This window comes from Anolis carolinensis, chromosome 1 (assembly GCF_035594765.1).
Source record: "Anolis carolinensis isolate JA03-04 chromosome 1, rAnoCar3.1.pri, whole genome shotgun sequence".
Classification (NCBI taxonomy): Eukaryota; Metazoa; Chordata; class Lepidosauria; order Squamata; family Dactyloidae; genus Anolis; species Anolis carolinensis.
The window spans coordinates 16,152,772-16,174,891 of NC_085841.1; the positions used below are offsets into that span (position 1 = coordinate 16,152,772).

The window sequence follows — 22,120 nt, forward strand, 5'->3', positions numbered from 1 at the left end:
TTGTTGTTGTGTGCCTTCAAGTCATTTCAGACTTTGGACGAGCCTAAGTCTAAAACTGAGGGCGGGGGCCAGGTAAATGACCTTGGAGGGCCACATCTAGCCCACAGGCCTTACTTTGGGGACCCCTGACCTATAGACTCCTAGAGAGAACAAATCTGCAAAAGTTAAACCCACAAATGTTTAGGGAAAATTGTATTCGGGGATAATTTCCACTGAGCCCTTTCTGACAAGTGAGTGTACTCCAATATTGACAATATGTTAGAGATGTTCAGAATATGCCTATACATGGGAGGTTTTCAGGAGATTTTACAAAACAAGAAGAGTGTTTCTAATCTCTTCAAGATTTTCAGAAATTAAAATTAAAGCTCTTATTTCCAGAAGGCATAGCCTTAATGGCTGCTGTGGGACAAGAGTTGCCAACATTGTCAAATCTAGATTTACCCCATTTCCAGGAGCAGAGTCATCCCTTTGTCACTGTGCCAGAATTGGTGGGGCCAAAACAGTCACTTATAATATCCCGTTCATGCAATTTCCATATACACACGTCTGAGGACTGTGGTCAAAATCATCCAGCTGAAGTCAATTGTTACTCAGAGAGATACATCTGACTCAGAAATAGTTACAACAGAAAAGGAAATTATGCTGCCCTGCCAGATGTTGTTGATTTGCAATATACAACATTCCTCATCATTTACTATGTTGACTAGGGTGGCTACACAATGCAGTCCAACATATGGATGGCCACAGTTCCCATCCCTCTAGTCGACATTAGAGTAACTCCACTGAGACAATGAAATTAGTATTAATATTAATTTACAGAGCTCACACTGAATCAATCCTAGTTGAGAATAATGTTTGGATTCAGGTCTCTGGCATCCCCTAAGAGGGATTAAAAGTCATTATCTTATCTGCATTTCCTTCTTTTCTTTTTCCTTATTTGTATGCCTTTCTTTTCCCTGCTTCTGTTTTCTTCCAAGACCTTTATTTACTCAGCTTTTAGTATGTGCACAATGTCTCCCTTGCCGCTTTTATTTTATTTGATATCCCGCAGATGTGCATACTACCGTTAACTAGATGAGCTTTATGGCCACCTGCTTCTGCAGCATTATTGTTGGCAAGCATTTCCACATTTCTTGTGCCATTCAAGGAAAGATTTTTTTTCCACACCTATTTTTTTTGTCAGCAAATGGTAAGGAGAACTAACTGGATGGAAGATCAAACACTGATGTACAGCCACAACACATTTCTTGGCTTGCCTCTCAGAGAAAGGCAGGAAGTTAATAAAATCCATTCATCTCCTTGATATCACAAGATTTCAGTGATACATTGGGTGCAGAAGAGACTGTGGTTTATTCCTCTGTGGAAACTGTAAAATTGTGTTGGATGATCAAATTGACTAATACGTTGTCCATGTGTTGTCCTTATGGGATTTGAATGGATTGGGCAGAATAAAAGCAATTTCTTCTGGATTTTTCCCATCATGGATAAACAAAAAGCTTCAAAATGTGGCAAATTGAATAGATGGAAATAGACATCTTCTTTTGGCCTTTTGTATTTCCAGAAGCTATGTTTTTGATCTTTTTACATTGTTTGCTAAAAGGAGGCAAGGGAACATTTTTAAAACGTATTACAAAGCATGTTGGAATGAAGCAAGGAGCAAAGTCGGCCTTTGGTCACTCCTACTCTGAAAAAGGCTTCACAGCAAGAGATCATGAAGAAATGACACTTCCTGCTTTGCAAGATCTAAAAGTAAAGTTCTTCTCTGCCAGCAACATTGCTATCAATTCTTTATATGATATGCCTTTAAGTCAACTCTGACTCATGGTGACCCTATCCTACAGGTATGTTTTGGAAAGATTTGTTATACATGATTTGCCACCATTCCCTTCTTCTGAGAGTGTGTGACTTGGCCAAGGTGATTTCCAAAACTCAGTGGAGATTCAAATTCTGGTCTCCTTTAAGTACTAGTCCAATACTCAAACTCCTGTAACACACCACTCTCAGATCCCTTATATTAGAATTTAATTACCTGCCCTCCTTACTTTGCATATTTTTCCTGTCTGTGAATATTCAATATATACTGTGTTAGACCAACAGCCAAAAATAGAAAGGCAAACAACAGCAAAATTATTTCAGCTCTTACTATCTAGTTAGCATGTCTCTTAAAAATTGGGATTTTAACTCATGCCATTTTCCCACTGAGCATGGTCAACGATCAGGAATTTTGGCAGTTGTACTCCAAATCACACTGAAAGTTGGGGATGGCTGATCTCAACCTAAAGAAACAGAAATGTCATAGTTGATATTTAGAAGGAAATGTTACTTTTTCACAGAGTAAGGATGGATGCGTTAGAGATGAATGCATGCAACCCTGCTCTGATTGTTAGAAGATTCAAGATGGGCACAACACATCTTAATAAGGTCCACCATCTAGTTTCTGCCTATATCCTCAAAGTTCTTTACATGTTGCATCTTTTAAAACATATATAACTTTTATCTTGAAGAATAAGAATGTAGTTAATGAAAAACTCAAATATTTCCAAGAAATAGCGTGGAATCCTGGTAGGTGGCCCATCCAATAATTTATTTTTCACAACCAGGGACTAAGCAGTTGGATTACAAGACCAATTATTCCTCATCAAGAAATGATAATCTGATTAAGTGCAGTGATACAATCCTCGACTATTTAATATGTGATTCTCTTCCCCAAGATACAGTGTTTGAGGAAGGCATTTGCCTTGGAAAACCATAATTCACCTTGAGAAATCTGTGGAATGGAGAAGCAGCCAGAGGAGACTTGGCAGGATTTCTGATTTTCAGGGTGAACATTCTGATAATCTTCTCAAGATTGTTGTATGTTTTCTGGGCTGTATGGCCATGTTCCAGAAGTATTCTCTCCTGACGTTTTGCCCACATCTATGGCAGGCATCCTCAAGACTTTGAAAAGTTCATTTTTGACACTCATCTAAATGCTTTTTAGGTCGAACTGAAAGCTGTTTGCACATTTCTAAAATAGGAATTTTGGTCAAAATATTTTGCGCAGTATGTAAATTTTGCCAGCCAACAAAGAGCTTTATCACATCAGTTTGAGGTCTCGTATCAATCACATTGTTGAAACAATTGAAAACATAGCAGATTTGAAATGAACACTTTCACGTGCTTGCTGTCATAGCACAATGCTGGTGCTTTATTGATTCTAGGTTCCACAATGAATCTTCTGCACAACTTTTCTGACACCTACTTTCTCTTGGTTTCATCCTGCCCAGTGAATGCAATGTGACTGCACATTGGTTGGGAATCAGAATGTGATAGGAAGAGGATCACACTCACTTTCTTCACTTGACTGCAGCGTTTCTGGGATGCTGTGAAAGGAAACTATTGCACCAGAAATAGTGCTGCAACTACAGTAACACTGGAGCTATTAATGGGTTTCCATTGCTATTGAAAATATATGATCAAATAGTGAGTTGGACACAATGCAACAATGGGTAAAACATGGCGATGTGAATTAATCACCAACCAGATTGAAGTACTGGAACTTTGCTTTAACAGCCTTATGTAATAACACCCATAGACAAACTTCTTTTTCCATAATGTAAATCTGTCTAACCATGGAGTCTTACTGTGCTAAGACATCATGATGTAGATGTCACCTTAACTCTTGAAGATTATCTGAACAAAACAGAATCTGACAAGGTCTGCCAATTTCAATAATGCCCTTGGTCATAATTCACAAATACAAGGGAAAAAGAGACTTGGACACAGGAAATCTTAACCATTGGGGGCAATATCAAATACTGTGTTTGTCACTAATATATGTCTTCAAGTCAACTCTGACTAATGGTGTTCTTATCATATAGTCCTCTTGGCAATATTTATTCAGATGAGGCTTACCAATGACAGAGTGTAACTTGCCAGTGTGTTTCCATGGCTGAGATGCATTCGAACCCTGGTCCATTGGAATCCTATAAACCATTATTCCATGCTGATTCAATAAAGAATGGTTGTTACTTTGTGCCTTCAATCATTTTTGTCTTATGGAAACCCTAAGATGACCATAATACACAGTTTTCTGAGGTTGAGTGTGTGTAACCTGCCCAGGATCACCTAGTAAGTTCTCACGGAGAAGTGGGCATTTGAGCCCTGATTTCCAGAGTCATAATCTCACACTCAGACTAGTACACTATGCATGGAAGAACCTCAAACAAATATTAGAAATAGTATATAATATTTTAAACAGGTAAAAGAAGTGAATACTACAAAATCTACATATTAAAAATGAATAAAGGTACATAGCCACAGGAATGCAGGCCTGAATAATATTCAATTTCTAATAGACTGTACATTCACAGATATAAATACCTACCTTTGTTCACTTATTATCCATACTTATTATTGGTATTACATTTTTAACCTCTTTGAAATATATGATTTCTATTATTTGAAATTGTTTTATTTATTATGGTCATGTTTGGTATGAGTTTTTGGTCACAAATTGCCATTTGAGGACAAACATGGGACGACTTGTCACCAGACATCAGGTAACAAATTGACTATAATAACTAGAAACGCAACAATTGAATGAAATGTTATCAGTGAGAGGACTATCCACATTGGTCAAATGACAGATTTTCTAACTGTCCAAACATCCTAATCCAAGGCATATTTATATGTTTGTATGTGCTAGCGTGGCTCAGTGATATGAGTGTTGGACTTCGACTTTGAAGAATATATGACAATCCATTAGGTGACCTTGGGAAGTCACACACTCTTAGCCTCAGAAAACTTCATGATAGATTCACCTTAGGGTTACCATAGACCAATTGAAAGCACACAAAACAACCAATGTGTCTACATGTCACCTATTGACTTACAGTGATCCCATGAATGTGATAGGCTTCTCTTAAGCAAGCAGATGTTTTGCTATTGCCGTCTTCTGAAATATACCCTAGGCTACCTGTGCTTTTGGGTTATTTAGACTGTGTTTAGAATGTGAATCCAAGTGACTTTATTCCTGGTGTTTTTCAGAGAGCTGTAGCCATATTGAGCTGGTTTGTTTTGAAAGGTAATATGTTGTAGGTAACAAGGAACATGCTTTATCACATGGAGGACAAGGAGGAAGGGATTTTTAAACTTATAAGTTCTTCAAACTAGAATGGTGAAATATATGAAATCTTAAGCAAAAGAGAGGCTTTAGACTTGGAAAATCAATCCATAAAAACCATAGAGGAGAAATTTAATAGGAGGGAAATCAGGAAAAACAGATGGATGACAAGCTAGATAAACAGTTGTGAACATTAAGAAGGAAAATTAGTGTTGGCCAAATGGGGAAGGTTCCTGTATCTTTAACAGCTGTGCGGCTGAGTGAATTCTGGCACAGGGATATTTTTATTCTTTTGCACAAGTATTAAAAGCTGCAAGACCCCAATTTATCTTTGCATATGTTTACAGTAGCAGAGAGATGTCCAACATCCAAATAGACAGTTCAGTCCCACCTCATGCAGAGCTATGAGAATGCTTTCAAAATCAGCATGTGGAACGCTTTGGATCAAAGTGAAAATATTTTGCTTACTGATTCACTTTTTTTAAAAAGCATTAATTTCATGTGAGGTCTCATCCAAATCAATATAGCTGCATAATAAAGCATGCATATATATATATATATATATATATATATATATATATATATATATGTGTGTGTGTGTGTGTGTGTGTGTGTGTGTGTGTGTGTGTGTGTGTGTGTGTGTGTGTGGTGGGGAACCAAAACCTAGGAGCCTACTTGAAGACAAATGCCATATAAATAAAGATGAGGATTCTGGTGGGCATATCAGGACAAAAAGAATAAAGAATAAAATGTATATTTTACAGACTAGGGATGCTGCTGCATTTAATGTGAAGATATCCAATCAAAGCTAAACATGGAACAGAATACATCTTGCTGATGAAACTCTGAGGCTAATGTTATGTTTTGGGAGGACAAACATTATGGCTGGAATCCTGTGTGGTTGTATGTATATTGTAGTTATAATGCTATGCAGTGAATTTTGGAGTGCCTTTATTCCCATTAACCTGGCAGCAGCTGCAAAAATCAATGGAGATCTGTTCTCCTGGGACTCAGAAAGCATCTAATTGTCCTATTCACACCCTCTATTGAGCAATCCCTACTGCAGCAGGGATCCTGTTGCAATTCCTCCCTATGCCAGAAAGCACTTACCTAGGAGTATGTGTGGGAACCACAGCCAGTTGCTTTTTGAGAAAGAGGGAAACAGACCACAGAGGTCTCAATGATTGCCTGTCTGGTAAACGCATACTAGGGATTTCCACAGTTTCCATGTAGCCCTAACTATGAGCTACATAGATACCATAAATATGTAACTGGCACAAATGCATAACTGTCTTGCAGGATTCTGGTCTGTGTTTTTCTTAAGAAAAAAACTCGTATTTGAAATGTACACAAAATTAAAGTGTACATTTCAAAACTAGGGACAAAAGCATTTTCTCAGTAGAAAAATGTATACATATAAGAAACCTGTTCTGATAATGTGTGCATGATGACAAAATATGTGCTTGGAAATCAGTCTCAATTTTTCACAGTCAGATGAAAATAGAAATATTAGATGTAGGCTTTACATATACAAAGGCAACTGGGATAAGACAGGAAGAAAATAATGATGAGCCATCTTTTGCTATGCTGGAGAGTTTAGATTGTAATAAGTATTTATAATTTACACATTTCAGAGCAACAACCAGATTTGTAACTGCAGGCAAATTGTCTAGAAAGAAAAAAAATACTAAAACATTTGGGTCCTTACTAAATACTAAAACATTATGGGTCAAAAGAAAGAAGATGGGAATTAATAAAACTGATAATATTACTGTAACACCTTGAGCACATGACTCTCATCTTATTTAAGCAGAACCAGGTCCTCAGATGAGAGATTCATTAAGTGAGAGACCCACCAAGAGTGATACTTCTCAAAATGTCCTCAGAATCAGTGGTCCAAACACCTCCAGGTGTTTTGGACATTGACTCCCAAAAGCCCAACCAGCTTATCCAATGGTCAGAAGCTGAAGTCTAAAACATTTGCAAGATCTAAGTTTGGAAACCACTGCTGTAGAAGGTATCTCATTCATGGGATCACCATTAATCAAAGCTGACAACAGTTAATAACAAGAAGGTGTTTTGGATTTCACTACCCCAAAATCTTTGTCAACATGGCCAGTGAACTGAGAAATGAAGTCCCAAGATTGACAGGATTAAATTATGTGAACTAGGGGACGAGAGTCTGGAAAAGGTTGGTTAGGCACTTCGACTACATTTGTCCTGTGATGGAGGGATAAAAACAAAATTAAATGTTGCCACTGCACATCACAGTGAGTTTCCTAGCCAGGAGAAATGTCTAAGGTTTAAGAGAAGCAAAATATAAGGGTTTGGAAATTTCTAAGGGAGATTTTTTTTTTTTTACAGTATAGTACAGAACAGTCTCCATGATGAAACCTAATCCAGGCCTCAGCAACAGCAACAGAATCCATCCCAAACTGCATAGTACCTTTAATCCAAGCCTAAAGAAGCAGAGAAGTAAAATTTTAACCTAGTAGCATCTTTTAGCTTCACGTATGGGCATAGTATTTTCTACCACCACACCAAAACCACGAGGAATGTGTTTTGCTCCCTAACTTTCTCCTGGTAAAGATTCGAAAACAAATACTCATTCAATAACATTATACTGTTAAATGCCTAAAAAGGTGCTGCTTCGTTCTGTTGTTTCCCAGCCTCCAACTAGAGTTGCCACTGAAATTTTGTTCTATGTGGAACTGAAAATGGAATTGTGATTTTTTTTTTCTCATCAAACAAAAAATGATTTTTTAAAAAGAAATCTAGAAAAGCCACCATGAGTAGTGACATTCACCAGGGAGTTCAACACATTGCAAGTTTTTTTCAGCTTTTATTGAAGATGACATTAAATGAAGATTTGGGAGTCTCCTATTCAGATGAAGCATCCAAACAATATTGAGACAACCTAAAGCTTTCAGCATGAATAACATTACTTAGAAGTTCAACCCTTCTCTGTGATCTCATCAGATGTCATCCAACATGAAATCCTAAGTGGATTTGAAGGTTCTCCTTCGGCAAAACCTCTAGAGGATTTTGGAAAAAAACACTGTATAGTATTCCAAATGCTCATAATCCCATCCTGTCAATGAAAACACTTTTAGATTTATTCATTATATTAGGTGAGCTAAGAAGATATTTACTTTCATTCTACTGTCTTAAAACAGTTGCAGATATATAAATAAACCAATAATGTCACTTGATAAAATTGATATCAACACCTTGACTACCAATTCATTATATTCCTCCTCTGTAATATCTTTTTCACAAGATAGCCTCATTGCCTGTTTCCGTTCTTCTCTGTTCTTCAGTTCAACAACTACGGATTTTTTTTCTCAGTCTGATTCCTGCATCCACCTTTGCTCCCTTCCCTCTTTTTTTACTAACTATTACAAATAAATGCATATCTAGTGAATGGAACTGTAAGTATATTCCCATTTTGATACAAACATTTTAACTACTTTCGTCTTGTTTTCTTACAGATGTGTTTTATTCCCATCATGTATTATTTATGTTATCAGTAACTAAGGAAACTTGAGGGGGGGGGGGTAGAATAGTCTTACAGTTGTTTCAGACTTCAGCTTCCAGAAGGCCCAAACAGTATATTCAGTAATCAGGGATTTTAGGAGTTGAAATCTAAACCATCTGGAGAGCCAATGATCTAGCTCCCATTGACTGATCAGAAGAATCTAATAACTAGGAGAAAGAAGGAGCCTTGAGACTAGATGTGCATTTACATTGACAGTGGAATATGCTACCTTAGAGTGTGGCGGAGTCTCCTCTGGAGTGCTTTGATTGTGTTTTTCTGCATAGCAGGGATTGGAATCTATGGCAATTGTGATCTCCCCCAGCTTCATGATTCTATAATTCTGCCTTGGGTTTTCTTTCCAGTAAGAGGCTGGCCAGGGAACAAGCCAACTATTGGATTGTCCTTGAGGTTTATGTGTGTCACTCAAAGGCAGGTTGGGGAGGTAGTCTAGGGTAGACACCTGACCTCACTCTGAACCTACACCAGGTTGTTTCTATCCTCTTGCTCTTTCCAGGTCCAATTAATGTAATATGATGTAGGTCAAATAAAGTGGCCCTTATGTAACCCAGGGCCCTTTGACACAACCCTATATACCAGCATATCAAAGCAGAAAATCCAACATTATCTGAGTGTGGACTCAGATAACCCAGTTCAAATCAGATATTGTGGGATTTTCTGCTTTGATATTCTGGGATATAGGGCTATGTAGAAGGGCCCCCAGCTTTCTGTGTCTGATCTTATTCCATGATTGGTCAGCAACAGGATTTCTGAGGCACTGTAGTTTGGAACAATGTTAAGTAACTGTAGTGTTCTCCCAGTAGTGGTGCATCTTGAGACTGGCATAGAAGGATATGCAAAAGGCAAGCAGGCACCCCTTTCTCTCTTGGGAGGGAGTTTTAAAGGCCACAAGCATCCACCAAAAAGGCCCTATCTCATGTTCCTACCAAACGTCCTTGAGAAGATGGTGGGACAGAGGGAAGGCCCTTCCCAGTAGATCATAAATACCTTGTAGAGAGAGATGTGGCCTTTCAGATAACCTGGACTGAAGCCATATAGAGGTATGTAGATTAGAACCAACATTTTGAATTGTGCTCAGAAAGAGATTGGTGACCAGTTGAGCTATTGCAACAGAGGAGTTGTATGCTCCCTGTAGCAGTCTGGTTGCTACTCTTTGGATCAACTGAAGTTTCTGAGCATTTTTCAAAGGCAGCCCCATGTAGAGCACAGAAGTCCAACTGGAAGTAAATTAAGGCATGACTTCTCCAGCTTTAACTATGCAAAATCATTCCTGGTCACTGCTGATACCTGGACCTCCAGGTTCAGAGCCAAATCCAGGAATAATCCCAAACTGTGAAACCTTTGATTGGGGCACTCCTGACATTAGAGATAGGTTAATCTAAGTCATATTTCATTATTAATTATTATAAACACAAATCACATAAGTTGTGACATTATAGATCTGGATGATTTCATGAATATTGAAAGGGATGCTAACATCGATGTTTGGCATGTTTTCAGAAGAAAGGTTCCTCATAGCATGAAATTTGTTTGTTTGTCATAATGTATGATTATCCTCACTGTATATTTGGCATTTAGATTTCGTTGCTTTGTAATTAATCGTTTTGCGAAACTGATTGGTGAGACACCTCTCTCAAGAGCTCCCATTGTAGGAGGAAGGGGAGGGGTATTGCCACACATTTCCACTATCATCTAGTTAGAGTGACATTCAGAAGCACAGACATTAAAACTTCTGAGAGAGACTAATGAAAAAGAAGATACCCCTTTCCAGTTTCTGATCTATAACCACAGACAGACCAGAGAGACCTATTCATTTCCTCTTCTCACACTATATATCCTATATTACGTTTATTCATTACACTAGAAATATGTGGTTAAGTTTTCCATTTACTGGTTTTAAAAAGTGCACCAGAAAAATAATAGTAAGAAAAATGGTTTTCAAAAGTTAATTTTCAGCAGCAGCATCACTGTGGTCAACAGAATATTTTATTTTGTCTGTTACACTTCTGGGATAATTCGTTAAAAGGAAAAACCAACCTCTAAGCATGACAGCAGGCTTCAAAGACCTATGTCAGAATACCCTTAAGCTACCTAGAAGCAGATAAAACCACCCTGACTTACAGGAGTAAATATTTTGACATTTCACATGCCTCACAACCTCTGAGGATGCCTGCCATAGATGTGGGTGAAACGTCAGGAGAGAATACTTCTGGAACATGGCCATTCAGCCCAGAATACATACAACAACCCAAATATTTTGAAAATTTGAAAAGAGCAGGGAGTTTATTTATTTATTTATATCATGTATATACCACCTTCCTCCCCTAGGGGACTCAAAGCTGTTTGCACCATACTATACAACAATGAACATAGTGTTAAAAATGGTCAAACCCACAGCATTTAAAAAATTGCAAGTATAAACAGATTAAAACATCGCAAATAAATACAGTTAAAAATCACACAAAAACTGCAGTTACTAAAACAACTGTGTGTGTTACTTGTTTAAACTGATGAAACTGCATGATCCAAAACATCATTGCAATTGAGTAATCATGATAGTTCTGACCAGAGCACAAGTGTAGTAGAAGGTTCAAAAGATAAATTTGCTCAGGGATTTAGCCTTGTATCTTCATTGTGACGACAATGTCGTCATATTTACTTCTGGCATTGCCCTCCACATAACAGCCTACTCAACCTACTAGCACCTCAATAAAAGCATTTCCTAAGTGCTAGGGATCAGTACTGGTTAATGATAGCCACAGTGTTCATCTAGTTCTGGAGAGATTCCCAATGGCCCTGCCACAACTGTTTAACCTAAGCCACCTTGCTACCAGAATCACACTGAAGTCATCATTCTGCAGCATTCTAATCTCCAGCATCTCAGAAACATTTCATTCAGGGCACTGCCAGGGTGCAGTAGTAGTTTTTTGGGGGTCATATTCAATCATTCATTACCATAAAAAGAATTCCCTCAGAAGTGATGATATCATAAGTTCAGCTTAAGGTAGCCTAACTGCAAGACAAGATGCGAGCATAAATTTTAATGCTTTTAATTCCTTTTTATCTCTTGAAATGGGATAAAAAGGAATTGTTTTAAATTGCTTCAATATTGTCAAATTAAAATTTAATGTTAACTTTTCATATGATTTTAATTATATTGTCAGTTTAATATGTTTACTGCCTTGAGTCCAATTCTTGGGGAAGATGAAGGGAATAAACAAAGCTAACAATAAGAATAAGGCATTAAAGCAATCACATTGGGAATTGAAAAAATAGTCATTAGAAACCTTAGTAAGTGATTTACACTGGTGATAAGAATTAAAATTGTACAGTTGTATACTGTCCAAATCCAGTAGAGGGCCGTGGTTACGTTACTATGTAGCAGAGCTGGCAAAGTGATGGATGTGTATTAGTGTGCCATTCACATCAGTCTCAATAGACATTGGGTACATTCAACAGTATCCCTTTATGCATATTCACAATTCAGTAGAAGGGCTACTTAGGGTCTCTGTTTTGTACATAAAAATTACATAACGTGATGAACATGTTATATTTAAGTTGTTACTTTTAACCTGCAATTCCACAGCTATTAACCTGTGATTCCACACACACATCTCAAGATGTGAGGAAAACTGGATATATTTCATTAATATGTTGACTATTTTATTTTATTGCTACAAAAGAATTACTAATGTGACACTTCAAAGTTTTAATGTTTGTGACATTTCCAATATAATTTCTCTGTGCAGATTTGTCACACTGAACTCCGTTTTATCTTTAAATATAGTATTTATTATCTACTACATTTATACCCTGCTCTATCTCACCCCGAAGGGGACTCAGAGCAACTTCCAAAACTGAGCGGCTTCCTGTATAACTTCCATATCCATGAGACCAGTATCTGTAGTTTCATTTATCCATGTTTGATAAAATATCTCCTCTCTAGTCATTTTCTAGTTCCTTCAGTATGATTCTATGGTATTCATGGGCCAGAAGTCCTTCATTTCTATAGGGTTCACTGAGATCTGAGGTTTTGCACATACAGGCACATTTCAGGAATGCATCAACCTCTGCTACAGTAATTGTATTATATACAGAAGTTGGAAAATAGTCTTGATGTGATCAAATGTTTCTGTAAAGAAAGAAAGAGGGAATGATGTTTGCTTTTTTCTTCTTCTTCTTCTTGCCCTCAAAATTTGAACTGGTCAATAGAGGAATAATACAAAAATGGTAGAACAAGGTGTTGCAGGTCAAATTGTTGAAATTGTTTCCTTCTCCCCACTTCATGGCCTTTAACAACAACCTCCAAAGGATCACAGTCCTTTCTGCAAATTAAAGAAGCTTCTCCCTTCATGAAAGGAGAAGTCTGGATCCAACCAATTGATCTTCTTAAAGACTATTATGGTAGAGCACATTATTTGTGTGCATTGGTTTTTAATTAGAAAAGTAGGATAGCCACAATCTATATCATTACCTTTAACAGTCCTGATTTGTTAGAGGACAGTGCTGATTATTCCATTGTCCTACTTTTTCTGCTACTCTTAAAATGTACCTGATCATTTATTACCCTCTGATTTCTCCCTTTTGTACTGTACTCAGATTATTTCAATTGCTGCAGACTGAGTTCAAAATAGGTTGTATTTAGGACCTCATCACATTAGCAGTGGATTTGCCATAGATTGTAGTGAATTTGTGGAACCCATCGCCCCATGCTCCGCATTGCCCAGCTCCCTCCTTAGCCTATCCCATGGGGCAAACACCCGACACCCAGCTTCCCGCGTTGTTCCTTATGCAACACAGGAAGCCTCCTGTGTTGCATAATGTATCCACACAGCCCAAATAAACTGGACTCACCTCTCAGTTGTAGCAGGGAATCGAAATCATGCATGGCTGGATTCATAGCAGAAGCACTAGACCCAATCATTAATATGGCTCAAGGCTTAAGGATTTATGCCAGAGCTTCTAAGAGTTGTCCTGGAATATTGGAGGTGTGGACTTCTGGATCAAGCTAGATCTAGCCTGATCTACTTTTCATGCCTCCAACAGACTAATTGTTGTCTCACTGACCACAAACAGCTCTCTGCCAGAGGTTTGCTGGTGACATTGTTAATGGTGAGGTCATTGCCCAGACATGTAAGAAGAAAATGTGACATTGCCAGCAAGCCTTTGACAGGGAGTTGCTTATGGATAATGATGCAGAAATGGTAACCTCAATATACCCTCATTTATTTATCATATTTATATCCTGCCTTTCTCAGCCCCTGTGGGGACACACGGTGGCTTACAAATGGCACTACATAGTGCCTACAACATAAAATATTAAAAAGTTGCATTAAGCTTAAAATAAGCATACATAAAAACATACTAAAATACAATCCAATGTTAAGACACAGCATCTGAAGACAAGGTCTAAGGCCGATCCAGAGTCATTTGCACGATTTCAAGTAAACTTATTGCACAACTACTTCTCGAAGGCTTGCTTCCAAAGACAGGTTTTAATTTTCTTTCTGAAAGTCAGGAGGGAGGGGGCTGATCTGACATCACTTGGGAGGGAGTTCAACAATGAAGGGCCACCACTGAGAAGGCCCTTTCTCTCCTCCCCACCAACCGTGCTTGCAAAAGTGGTGGGACCAAGAGCAGGGCCTCCCCAGATGATCTCAGACATCGAAGTGGTTCGTAGGGGGAGATATGTTTGGACAGGTAGACTGGGCCGGAACCATTTAGGGCTTTGTAGGCTAAAGCTAGCACTTTGAATTGAGTGCTTAGCCAGCCATCTAGGTGACCCAAGAGATACTCCTAGGCTGCATGAGGCCAGCTCTGTAGCAGTTTATCCCTGATTAATCAGGTAAGTGTAGACACCACTCTAGTTGTTTGTTCTTCCTCATTAATACATTTTGCCATCTTGACCATATTCTGATGTTGTTTGGCCATCTTTTTTTAAATTTAGTTTTAGTTTTTGTTTCTAAATTTATTTTACCTTTGTTATGTTTTGATAAAGTCCACAAAACTTTAATCATAACAACCTTTACATTGTGAGAAGACCCTCCCTTCCTTCCAGTGGCTGAAGGTTTCTCAGATGTCAGTTTCAATCAACTACCCCATTTCAATATTCCTTTTGACTACAATTCTGAGAATCTTGGAATTCTTACGGCCATAATTCTGCTGGTTTGTGCTTTTCAGGAGTTTAAATGCCCCCAAAAATAATTGTCCCAAGCTCTGCACAGTTTTGTGAACAACTGATAGAATTAAATAGCTGTGTTGATTTTATATTTAAACACTAACAAAGAAAATCCAGAAACCAAAAGGCATTCTTAACTGTCATTTTGGATGAGACATTTTAGTAAGTCCTAATTCATGAAACTATTATATTTTGCCCAAAGAATATCAAAGCAAACTAACCCAGTGTCATAATTGTCCTTTAAGTTAAATGGGATTTAGAGGTATTTTAAACTACTCACCCTTCCTTGAATTTCCTGCCAGAAATGCTTTTAAAAAGGCATTGTCTGTAAGCTGTGTATCACTAGGAAAAATCAATACACTTGTCTGAGATTTCTCTGTGTCCTTATTTGAGGACATCGTATACAAAGTGAGTTATTTATATGTCCTGACACATGCATGTAAATAAAAAGAACATATCTTTTCAGTCCTACTGTCAGAGCTGTGTAGACTACTTTCTTCCCAAAAGTATAGCATAATTAGTTCTCCATTACAGGTGCAAACATTCATGTCATTTGGGCACCAAGTTGAAACCTGGTTGCTCCTTAGGCATATAAAAAGTCTGTCTTTCTGTCTCTCTACCATCATCTATCTATTTATGAATCTTGTCTTTAATTCATTATACTGTTAATATGGTTTTAACTTATTTAAATTATCTTAATGTTTTTAACCCGTTTAACCTGTTTCAGTGCTATTGTAAACCATTCTGAGATCTCTTGATATAGGATGGAGTACAAATATTTTAATCATCACCACCACCATCATCAACATCCTTATTCACACTTTGCTTACTCAGTTTGAATCAGTGTGGGAAACATGGAATGTCTAGCTCTATCCCACCATATTTGTTTCATCACATAAAAAGCTGTAAATCTCAGGAAAAAATTTAGTCCATGAGGACAATCTCCATACAAAACAGACCCTGATTTTTTTGGTGTCAGCTTCTAAAGAATTGAGTAACTAGCCCCATATACACATATCAAAGCATCACATCTGAAGATGCTCCTGTTTGTAAGGAGATTCTCTAAGCCAGAGTTTCTCAAACTGTGCTCCTCCAGATGTTTTGGACTTCAGCTCCCACAATTCCTAACAGCTGGTAAGCTGGCTGGGATTTCTGGGAGCAAAATTCCAAAACACCTGGAGAAGCACAGTTTGAGAAACACTGCTCTATGCAAATAGGAATTTTGTTTCAAAAGTCTCTCTTTTCATCCCACAACACAATGATGGAAGAGAAGGGAGACACTAATCTTTAGAAGTTGATAGAGATCCGTCCTGTTCAGGAAACCAAGGCCTGAACAAGGCTACAGTGGAACCATAACATGTATTGCTGGTTTTTGGGGAGTTGATTTTTTGACTAACACTTCTAGAGTACATAAGGTATTCCTCATCCTACATGGAGAAAACCACTGAAAATCATTGTGTTATATTTCTGGCCAGTATCTTCCGATGATGATGATGTTGATGATGTTGATGATGATATATTATTTCTTACCCACGTCTCCTTGTGGCTCAGGGCAGTTTACACCATAGTTAAAACACATCATCATCATAAACATTATATAAAATACACATATTAAAACATGTTTCTCCAAAATACATATATTAGAATATACAGAACAAAGATTGAAATATGGTGAATGCAAGACTTGAGTTTAAATTCATCTTTAAAACTGACTGCATCTATTATGTGCATATTCTTAAAAAGTATAGATCTTTTCTAATGGAATAAATACTGGTATAATGTTCTCTCTTTTGAAGGTAAGTTGATTTTACATATAAATATATTGATGATGATGTTTTTGTTCACTGACTTTGCCAGTACAAGAATCTTTTATATACAATCTGATACTAGTAACAATAGTGGTTTCATACATTTTTTTTTCAATTGAACAATAAAACCCCTCCCCCCATATCCATGTGGGATACTTTCCTGGCCAAACTGAAATTGTATATACAACTTAATGCCATCAAATTAGCCTACATCTGGTTTCAGAATACCATAGGGTTATGTTGGAGGGCCTAGAGACACCTAAAGAGATATCCCCTTGGATACAAATTTATGGTAATGTCAAGGGCAGTGGTTCCCAACCTTTAGGCCTTCGGATGTTTTGGACTTCAGCTGCCACAATTCCTAACATCTGGTAAGCTGGCTGGGATTTCTGGGAGTTGAAGTCCAAAACACCTGGAGGTCCAAAGGTTGAGAACTGCTGTTCTAGGGGAAACATACCATAGAATCACTTGGATGACCTGGCAAATTTCTATATAGACAATTTTTTCCCAGGCACAGGTAAGTGAAACCTCAGATGTTGCTTCCATTGATATAGGAGTCTTAGCGCAATACAGAAATTAACTTGTTCTATAGTATTTTTTTTTTAACTGGGAGAGGAAGCCTTGTAAAAACAGAGTCCTCCAATTCAAAAGTCAATGCAGTTGGTTTTCATCATCTTGGATTTTAAGGGCAAGGTTTATGCATAACAAAGGGTGAGACAGGAACATCGTATTAATGATTTTATTTATTGCCCTTCCCAGTCCAGTAAGGAAATACATACAAATATACAATATGAATATTACTATTTAAGCAGGTAATGTTTTAGTTTGCTGCTTGTTTGATCGCATTTTGAACTCAAAATGTTACTATCAGCAAGTCCAGTAGAAAGAACTATAGGAGTTGTAGTTTTCCAGAACTTGTAGCCTCACCTTTCAGCATTCTATTTTTCAGTAAATCTTCATATCAAATATATTCCACTGATGTCATTGGGACACAGAGGTAGTCTACTCATCAGGCAAACTGATGTGACCCTCCCTTGTAATTTATATTAAATGGATAGGCTGTAAAGTACAGCTCTTTGTTTTAAAGTTGCATCTCAAGAAGGGAAGATAACAGGTTTGCAACTGACCATAACAAAACTTGGACAGAAGGTAAATCAAGCACATAAAAGCACTTGGTCAGTCTTACCCACCATAGTGAGAAGTATAAATTCCTATTTAAAATATAGTCATCATTTTTGTTTTTGCTTTTGGGTAACTAGTAACCTAGAAAATACAGGTTCCTTTCAACCTATATTGTTTTTATTTTTGTTTTGTACTTTGGTGGTGTGTAAATAGTAACACTAGTTCCCACATTTCCTTTACATCCATATCTACTGCAATTTTCTGTGTGATCCCCAGAAAATTGCATGTTCTGGATGGCACCCAATAAACAGAATAGAAACTCTATGCTTGATAAAGGAGGCAGCTACACATTGTGTAGTACAAAATATGGAATCAGCAAGATAGAATGTAGATTGAATTTTGCCTCGAAGGAAACTGCCATCAAAGTTAAATCAGGTAGATTTATGATTTCCTTCAGCTCATTTTTAAATTAGATCTCGGTGTTGCTCTACATATTGTTGAATAGTGATAGAGAAAGTAATAATTTTGCCCCAACTATATCTCTTATTGTTGCAATTACATGTATTTAATCCCATGGAAATTAACATGAAAGCAGCAATTTTAGTTCACCTTTCCTTCTCCAAAAAGTTATGTAGCTCTCATAGAGTGTAGATCAATATGGGTTTCTACCAATTTATATATAGATATGTGTAAGTGTCAATCTGTGTGACAAAATGTTTCCTAATATTAATAGATATATTTTAGTTATGCATAAAAGACTCGGCACTTCTATCAGCAGTTTATCCTCTCCAGACACTCCACAAGTTCATCCTAGACAAAGGAATCTCAGCAGGCAGTTAGTTCTTGTGTACTTGAAGCTACTCTTCTCTATTATCATTATGAAAATTAGATCAGGAGCTCATTTAGTAATGTGCTTGCTGAAGAGGTAATAGTGTTAAAAGCTTGTTGAATATGTGTGTCACCATCACCAACAAAAAAAAATCTTCCATTAGAATGACTTCTCTGTGTCTAGTATGTTTCACATTTGTGCCTATTAAAATGCATGAAAAATCTGTTCTATCCACATTAGGCACTCAATAGCTTATTACGGAAACCTTGTAAACTGTTTCCTTAATGTCGGGTTCTCGACAATGAGTGCAGCAAATCATACTTGACAAGACGTTCAAATTGCCAGTCAGACACAACTCCTTTACAAGCTGGGTACTGAACACTTTGCAATTAATTTTTTTGGCCTTGATGGTTGGAGAGTCATTTTAGAAGAATGGCACAGATAAATTTGAGATAGCGCTTGTAATGGGATAATATTTGACATTCCAAAATATATGACAGGAATCAGTAACTTGTGACCCTCCAGATATTGGCTGGCATCCTGTTGGTGACATACACATGTATACTTTTCCCTTATTCTTATACATGCCTCCTTTTTTGGGCACTTCTGGTTGGTTTTTATTATACATTCTCTGAAGCTCCCCCATGCACACCTGGCCATTTCTTGCCTCATATGGAGTGGGCAGGTTTCAAAAATGTCTGACCACATCTCTGTATACAGACATGAAATGAATTAAAGCAATAGTGAGACCTCCAGAGTATCTTGGCATAACATTTCACACTTACCTACAAGAACATAGCCAGATGCTTCTGCAACCCCTCTAACTCTCTTTCATGTGGCCATCTATGAAGATGGAAGGCTTCCCATCCTGTATAATGAGTTCAGGGGTATTGTTATATGGCTTAGCCTAATGTAGGTCTGTATGTCAATCTACTATGTTATGATGAACCCTACAGAATTGCACTCATAGTTTCAATAAAAAACACATAATCCTTGTCCAATATAAACAGTGATGAGTGGTGACAAGAGTTTCCATCTAATAACATTTTGATGGCCTCCAGTTGCCAATCTGTGGCTTATATTTTGGAATGTCATTACTGCCCAATTGCATTGATTCTTTAATTCAATCAAGATATTTGGGGTCTCCTATCAGTTATGACAGGAAGAAAAGAGGTGTCTTCCCAAAAGATAATCCATAAGGATATTTGAATCTCGGTGTCTATGCTGTATGTTTCTTGACTATTGATAAAGCACTTCTGTGCAGAAAATGCTATTTCCTATGCAGAAAAATGCTGGTTTCTGTTCAAAATGTTAACACTTGAATTTTACACAGAATAAGTCCCAAATTGTGAGCAATGTTCAAAAACTGTGGAATTTCTGAATATTTTCTTGTAGCAGGAGGAAAACTGTCAAACTACTTGTTGCTTCATTTCATAAGAAGCTTCCCAGCCCCAACAATCTGTTAAACCACTGTGTATTTGCCAAGCCCATGTTTTAGACCTTTTCCCTAATCACCTGTGTTTCTGATAAAATATATAAACTTTATTATGAAAAGTTATATATAATGTTATAAAGTATTGCCAGGTCAAAATCTCTTAAAATGCATTCATTTTCCACAATGGGAAATTTTATTACATTAAAGACCTGGTCTTTGATCTGAATCTTGCTCCATCTATTCTATTATTTATTATTATTATTATTATTATTATTATTATTATTATTATTATTAATTATTTTATTATATGAACATCTTGGTTTTAATAATGAGTTATTAAACAGCTTCCATATCCTAATGATTGGAATATGTATACTCTATGTTATTGTTTTATATTGTTAGGAATTTTTATTTTGTTCATTTAACTTAAGCGTAAATTAACGTATTGTGAGTAAGCACTCTACTGTATTTTCTCAAACTGAGAAAATTACAGTGCAATCCTCTATTTGCTTGGAACTGGTTCAGAAATCTTTACTTCTTTCTATTCATTGTGTTCAATGGAATGCCTCCTCAGATAACTATATAGGACTGCAGCTTTTGAGTTCAATGAGATACACTTCCAGGTAAGTCTAAGACTGTAGGCTTCATGACAAGTAAATTGATTAACTTGCAATCAAGCTAACTGGGTACTTCTCCAGGTATGACCTACATAGATGTTCTTCCTTGTTCTGCTATGGAAGTTGCTTTCTATCAAATAAATTAATACCATGGATTCCTTCTAGTGGAATTTCTGATACCAGTGAAATATCTGAGTTACTTAGGCTAAAACAAAAGGGATAAAATGACCTTTTTCAAAAATAATTTTCTAATAAAAATTATTCCTTGGTCACAGTTAACAATACATTTGCCACCAAAATACTGTTTCAGTAATGAGTATATGAAGAAGTATTTGATAGTGCATTGAAACCACTTGTTTTATGAGGATGCTTAGGAAACGACCATGACTTTGATAGTTTCTGTTTTCCTAAATATTGTTCCCTGGGAATAGATTTGAAGATCAGAGGTGTGTGCCTTCAAGCTAATATGGGATTTCCTTGACAAGATTTATTGAGAGCAGATTGTTTTTCTAAGGATGAAACAGTGTACCTTGTCTAATATCACAGACTCCCTGAGTCCTGGTCCAACACTAAAATAACTACACCATATTGTCTTTCTCCTCCCCTCAATTCCTTTTCCACAATATAAACTATCTTCTGATAAAGGATTCAGATGCTCCTCTGTTGACCTTAGGCTTTAGGCAAACGCCTGTTTCCTAAGGCAAATGTTTTAATGTATGAGCTGCTTTTTGCATTTTAAAATTGTTGTTGTGTTTGAAATTATTTTTAGCATATACATATTTTAACTTTCTACCTACTTGAATTGTGCTTTAGTATTGATCACTTATGGTGGTTTGAAAAGTCATTTGATTGTAAACATTTTTAAACAAAAATCAGTTTTTTCAAATACAGATTTCTGCATGAAAAAGCAGCCATGTTATGCTTAACAACCAGCATCAATGGAGAAATGTTAAATAGTTTTCACACCTATAAACATTAAAAAATAATTCTCACACCGATGAACATAAACAAACAATTGAACACTTAGATGCATTTTCTTCATATGTTCAAATTGTCAGATTTTTGTAGGCCTCTCATTTGCTTGGACTTTATCAAAAATACTCCTCTCCTAAGATAATGATTTAAAGCTGTTCTGAATTTGAAGCTTAAAAGAAGACGAATGGCTGATTTTATGTGCTATTTTTCTTACCACATCAAATGGTGATGCTTATAAATTGAAGTGGATTCTTATCTCAACATAAACTCACAGTCCAATTATTTTCTTTTCTGAACTTGCTGGGTTTTCCCCATTTATTCTTACTATAGATTGATAAAATATTATTCAAAAGAAAATTGAAAAATGCTTTGCAATTTTTTGTTTTCCTTGTCTCTGGGTTCTTAACATTGCTGATCAATTTGGGTGGACACTACTGTGTTCAACAATATTTCTTCAAGGCATGACATGAATTGACACAGTCAAAACAAGATGGCA

General features: G+C 36.8%; 1 protein-coding gene across 37 annotated transcripts in view; it reads left to right on the plus strand.

Annotated features, from left to right (window-relative positions):
- Nucleotides 1-22,120, plus strand: part of nrxn1 (neurexin 1) — a 1,150,439-nt gene that overhangs the window by 553,713 nt on the left and 574,606 nt on the right. The window lies entirely within an intron of this gene.